General features: G+C 32.3%; 1 long non-coding RNA gene across 1 annotated transcript; it reads right to left on the bottom strand.

The window, feature by feature from the left end:
- Window positions 1-272: 272 nt before the first annotated feature.
- On the bottom strand, window positions 273-3163 carry LOC114078257. The gene is made up of 2 exons (XR_003579761.1): window positions 2954-3163; window positions 273-354 (listed from the first exon to the last, which is right to left on the bottom strand). It is a non-coding gene; the product is annotated as an uncharacterized LOC114078257 (long non-coding RNA).
- Between the last annotated feature and the right edge of the window lie 3739 nt (window positions 3164-6902).

The raw sequence follows: 6902 nt of genomic DNA, 5'->3' as shown, positions 1-6902 counted from the left end.
GCACCCTACCCGAGGCCCCCCCCCCCACACACACACACACAAGAAAGATATTAGAAGTTTACCTCAACACGCCAGTCAAATCATATAGCGCGCATGCCCGATGGATGGAATATGTGGAAAGCCTTTCCTTTTTCCTTGCCTAGTACGATGATCAAAGATAACATTATGACATGGTTGGTAACAAAATCTTAGCAACAGTGTAATCCATGTTTGATAACAACAACATCCAATTCAAAGAGCTGAAAAAAAGATAGAGGTTAAACAATTTTAGACCTCTGAGGCTCACAAGTATTTGTATCAATGTTGACAATCTTTATCTGTTGATTCCAAGTCCACAAGTACATCATATATTTTCTGCAGAATTTAAAAATAGATAAATTGTAAATAGATGTAGTTAAAATGAATTTCTAGAACACGGACTACTCTCTGCTGAAAAGATCAAAGACTTCCCACTGTGTCAGACACAGATGGCAGTGATCTCACATATTTGAACAGAAACAGGTTTGTTGGTTTGTCTGTCAGAGGAGGATGCTGGCAGAACAGCAAACTGCATTACTGGTGCAAGTAATGCATTCAGAAATGTTCTTAATCCAAAGCCAAAAATGAGTCCAGAGTTTGTCACAACTTCAGATACAAGAAACAATCTTTTTCAATTTTCTTACATTGCAAAACAACTTATTAAATAAAAGAAAGGTTCATCAAACTATGAAAACTCATAATTATCATAAGTTTCTTATAAATTTTGTCCCTAATCAAATTATGAACAGTAATAAAATCATTCAAGGAGACAAAAAGCAGAAATTGGTCCACTGATCCACATTAATGATCTAGAATGCCACTGGTAAATTGACAGCCAAGAAGGACTTTCTACATATTGACAGACAAGAACTTCCTAAATATGAGGAATTGAAATACTCGAAATCAGAAATGCAACCTAATTGAGCATTCACACTGATTTAGAAATTTCTAAACACAAACTATTGCAAAAATGATTGCGACTCCTGTAAAAGTATTTCAGATTGCATCAAGGCACAAACATGGCAGCATTGGAACATGTAAATCATTACAAACCAACCCTATTTCTAAAAAGGCTTACCAGATGCTAGACGAAGTGGGAAAGGTTTACAGTATATCATTTATCATGCACTTAAGAATTCATATAATGAGAGGGGAAACTAACACACAAACTCATTTGACAGTATCTAAGAGAAGGAAGAAATAAACACAAACATGATCAAAATATATTTAAAAGAAGAAGGAGAAATATATATTCATGCTCTCAGAAAAGAGCCAACTATTAAATGCAGAAAAATCATTTGATGAGTACACTTGAAAACACTGATTCTAGACAAACTTTCAGGACAACTTATTATCAAGACGACAAGAACAAACAAACTTAGTTACATAGATAAATTTGATCATTGTTAAATCAAAATATTAGAACAGGAAATTCAATGACAGTTAGGCTAGGTAAGATTCACATCGACATGAATTAGATAAAAAGCTTAAGCACATAAGCAGCCGATATCCGTAAATGATTTCACGATGCTCAAAAATAGACGATATGGAAGATCAAAGACTCAAAGCAAAGCTAGAACTCACTGTTAGCTAATTATTTTTTAGAGCAAATTAAATCCAAAGGCACGACATTCAAATGTAAGCTTAAATGATCCCAAAATATGAAAATTAAGCTATTTTTTGCATTAACACTAGAACTTTCTTCAAATGTTCAAAAAGAAAAGTGGACAGATAAACATAGGAGAAATTTCTCACTATGATGTCCATTGTAAGAAGTCATTATGATCAGCCAAGTAAGAAAACGATTCACTCACATTGCCAAATTTAAAGGAGTTCTTTTGTTTGACATAAGGTTATCCCAACTAGACCTTTACAAGAAAGGTGTTAAACGTTCCACTAGCACTCATGGAAATTGTATAAAAAGAGAATCAAGAAAAGTTTGCAGGATAGGGAACAGTTTTATAGATTTGGGGAAATAATCTCTAATTTGTTACGTATTTATCACCAAGTTTCAATTTGAATAGAATCAGGAATAGTCTCCTAACTCGCTTACAGTAGCTACAGATGAAAATCTGAACTTAGTTACATAGTTAAATTTGACCATTTTTAAATCAAAAGATTAGAACAGGAAATTCAGTGACAGTTAGGCTAAGCAAAATTTACATCGACATGAATTAGATAAAAAGCTTAAGCACATAAGCAACCAATATACATAAAAGATTTCTCGATGCTAAAAAATAGACGATATGGCAGATCAAAGACTCAAAGCAAAGCTAGAACTCACTGTTAGGTTATTATCTTTTAGAGCAAGTTAAATGGTTAGTACTTAGGACAGAAATTTAAACCCGAAGGCATGACATAATGATCCCAAAACATGAAAATTAAGCTACTATGTGCATTTGTAAAGCAGAACTTTTTCTTCAGCCTATTAACACTAGAAATTTCTTCAAATGTTCAAAAAGCAAATTGCAGTCTCTAGCTCATTTCTCTACCAAATTGGAGGCACGATTCACTATTGTATGTACTACTTGTCTCATCTTTTAAGACCATTTTATCCAAACATAGGAGAAATTTCTCACTATGATGTCCATTGTAAGAAAGGTGTTGAACGTTCCACTAGCACTCATGGTAATTGTATAAAAAGAGAATCAAGAAAGGTTTATAGGATAACTAGGGAACAATTTTATATATTTGGGGAAATTTGTTACGTATGCATCCACCACGTTCCAATTTGAATAGAATGATGAAAATTTTTACTTCTAAAACAATCGAAAGAAGTTTGGTAGATTACACTTCAAATGATAGACACAATGTATGCATCCACCACGTTCCAATTTGGGGAATAGGTTTGTTATAAATGCAGAATCAACGACAAGTTTGGAGGAATGAGAAAGCGAGCAGTAATAGCTGTAAGATTCGAGTTATTAGAAAGTACCGGTTGTTTCTTGGGCGCTCCAGCATTCGATCTGATGAATTCGCCTCCCATTGCTTGTCTCTTCGCAACTGATGAACGCCTTTTCATCACCCCTGTTCTTCAAGAGAATGAATGAAGAAGAAGCTGTTATTCTTCAAGAAAACGAAGAAGAAGTAGAAGCAAATTTGAATTGACATTTTGAAAAAGTGGGCTGATTTTAGATATCGTTAGGAGCTGACAACGGAAGGATTAGAATTTTGAAGGGATTCGTTCTTATATACCCTTTATTTTTACTTTTTATTTTTCGGAAAACATAAATTCAAATTATATGGTAATTGACATATTATTATTCTAATAGAAATATATATTTTTTGTTATAAGGAATACTAGGTTTAGAGCATTTGAATTTAATAGAATTTGAAAGCAATGTTTGAAATTAAATTTAGAAAAATAAAATTATTAAAGTCAAATTATGAGTAAGCATTATACAATAACATATTTGGTAAAATCTCACGAGTTAGCTAGATCTAAAGAAGATGGTGTGTAAGCTTTCGTTTCAAAATTTTAAAATGGTGGGACTATACATAATCTTTTCCCAACTCGTTACGGAGGTCCTCATATACTTTTTTTTTAAAAAAAAAATTCTCAACATTTCATAGCGTTCATTTAAAGACTGCGACGAATCTACAAGTCTCCTAAACTTATAGCTTATATCAATTATAATGAAATAGATTGAGGGCTTGTGCTATGGTTATTTGATGATCATTTACCTTTTCAAGAGCATTTTACATAATCAGAAATATACAAAATGATAAGTTTTCAAGCCTTAATAGAGTTGCAATATATCGTATGAAGAAAACTACCATGGTAAGAAACGACATAACATCAAAAGCAAATAGTTTCAAACTAAATAAGAACAAGGAATTCATCATGAATCACTTACAGTTCAAAAAGCTTCGTGGGAGTCCACCAATGACCGGTATTAAAGATTAGTATATCAGATTGAATCCATTCTTTGCTTATATCATCCATCTTATCAAGCATTAGTGCTTTCTTGATCCTCTTTGGTGAACGTTTTGTTGGTGCACCAGGCTGTACAAGAAAAATTGACCTATAAAACTCAACTGTAAAATTAAACGAGATAAATCGAACTTGTAAATGTCTAATTTGTCTAGTGATCTTTCTTTCTTTGACTTCATGTACACTTTTTTGTCCTCAACACCAGTTATCAATATGCATATGATAGACTTCCATTGAGTTCTACTTAAGAATCACCAACAAATACAGTCAAAATTTATATAATTTGACTTTCAAAAGTAAAACATAACATACATATATATGTCTCTGATTCTTTTGCACAATTATTTGTTGGATTCTTGCCTTCTTAATTATCATGGTTATTAAAAAAATATACATAATGACTACTTCATCAAAGCACTAAAAATGACCACAAGTTTTTTTTAATATTATATAAAACAGAAGAGACAGTAAATCGCATTGCCACAACCACGTTTTATGTGTTAATCCATCACAATGGGCATTTTCGATATTTTACCATCAAAACTCGGACATAGAAAGTTCGCTCGGTTGAGCACTGATTTAATATCCATACCTCATATACAAGTCTCCCCTACTTTTTATTTTTTAACTTAAAAATCGTTTAATAAAGTTTGACTTCTTATTTTTTATCGAAAAACTACGTTTGTTAAATCAATCCAAATGGGGCTCTTACTTTGGATTTTTTACTTATTTTAAGTCATTTTTTACCTTACCAAACAGTTTCTAACTTAGCTAAAGTTATTTTTGACTTATTTTAAGTTATTTCTTGTTATTTGTCAAATATAAATCAAGGAGCATTTTTCTGCACCCATTTCTTTTTTCAAGTTTATAATTAGCATATCGTTCCAGCTGAAATTCCTCTCATAGTTTCAATGTGTATGGACTTGCTTTCGTATGATCTTATCTGTGAAAACAATTACTAATATTTGCATTAGGGTTTAGTGTTGACGGTGTGCATCACAGCCCTTGAGATGTGCGTGAACGCGAGATGTTTTGTGCATTGAATAGTCTCTAAAACCCATAGATCTCTCTTCTTCTCCTTCAAGTTCTTGTTATCTCTTGTGGTCCAAGGTGGTGCTCTTGTATATGGACTTACCATTTTAGTATTAGCAATTAATTGTAGTTCAGTATGGTTTATGTTTTGCATGTTCATATTGATTCTTTATTGCAATTACAGAAAAGAAATAAAAAGGCTACCCATTTCACTATTAGTAAGATGTTAAGTGGGAGAGGAATATTTGAACTTAGTTGAAGTGAGCCATGAAATATTACATGTTGAAGGCCAAAGACTTCATCTTGAAGTAGTAAGAGAGCTACGGTTTACAACAACAACAATATACCCAAAGTAATCCCACGAGTTGGGTTGGGCTAGGGTCTACAAGAACAACACCTAGTGTAATCCTGAGCTCTATCGAGTCTAGAGTGTATAGGGTCTATGGAAGCAAAAACCAAGAGTTCTTGATTACCTACTAACATGTTCATTTCTTCTTCATCCAAAGTCACCCATGCTTCAATTCCATCAACACACCTACTTGATTCCATAAGTACAGTAAGATTCATGAAAAATGAACACTTTGAACTTAAACTACTCACCCATATTGGTTTTCCAGATCCAAAATCTATGTCATAGAATACAAACTTGCGCCAACTACTAAAACCATAGTGATTTGCACCTTTTGAGCAAAAATCTCTAATCTCCTTGAGAGACTTCCTCATCAAACTACATCCTTCATCACCTCGTCTTTAACGTAACAATCATCGATCCGCAATAAAGATTTCCTCACTTGATTCACCAAATCAGCCAACTCCACATCACGTTTCGCGGTATTACTTTTGCACTAGATAACCAAATAAGATTACCAAGAATGTTCTCTGGTAATGCTGGTGCTGCTCCATTTCTAAAGTTCACAATGTGTGTTAGCAATGAATTAGACTTCTTATTAGAAGCTATTAAATATTTCCATATGAAAGATGAGACAACTTCAAAAAGGGAATAAAATCGATAAGTCTATAGTTAAGGGTCTATAACTAATAAGTGTATAGTTAAGTGACCATTTTAGACTTACTCGTATCGTTAAGGGACATGGTCAATTTGACTCATCTTCGAGAAACAAAAATTGAATATATCAACTCAATATTTTGAAATTAAAATTTTAATATTCAAAAAAACTATATGAAAATACTGTAAATTACAATTTTTTTCACAATTTGACAGAAATATAAATTTTGAAATCACAGTCAAAATTTTATATAATTTGACTTTTTAAAAAGTAAAACATAACATATATATATGTCGTGATCCTTTTGCACAATTATTTGTTGGATTCTTGCCATCTTAATTATCATGGTTATTAAAAATATATACATAATAACAACTTCATCACTACACTAACAATGACCACAAGTTTTTTTGTAATATTAAGTCCTACCTTAGGATTCATTTGATGTGATATATAAGAAAAACTCACTTGATGTGATAAAAAACAAAAGAGACCATAAATCGCACCCACAATATCGTTTTGTTTGTTAATATATCATAAGGGCAATTTCAGTATTTTTCCATCCCCATATCCGTTTCTTCTCCATTTCCCCAAGTTTCTATTTAGATGTATGATATCTATGTTAATTAAATATTAAGGGTGTGTTTGGTATAAAGGAAAGTGTTTTCCAGGAAAACAAGTAGGTTTATGACTTATTTTTTTCATATTTGGTTGGTGAGTAGAAAATATTTTTTGGAAATGATTTTTTAGTGTTTTGATTTATGAAATGAAAAATATTTTTGAAAAATATTTTTTATAGGGGAGGTAAGGGTGAAATAACAAAATTTGAAGTTGAAAATATTTTTTAAAACCAAAAGTAAAATTTATTTTGGAAGGTGGGGTGGGGTGGAGGTGGGGTTGGGGGGAGGGGG

This window comes from Solanum pennellii, chromosome 8 (assembly GCF_001406875.1).
Source record: "Solanum pennellii chromosome 8, SPENNV200".
Classification (NCBI taxonomy): Eukaryota; Viridiplantae; Streptophyta; class Magnoliopsida; order Solanales; family Solanaceae; genus Solanum; species Solanum pennellii.
Note: the sequence above shows the minus strand (reverse complement) of the source record. Positions and strands in the feature narration are given on the sequence as shown.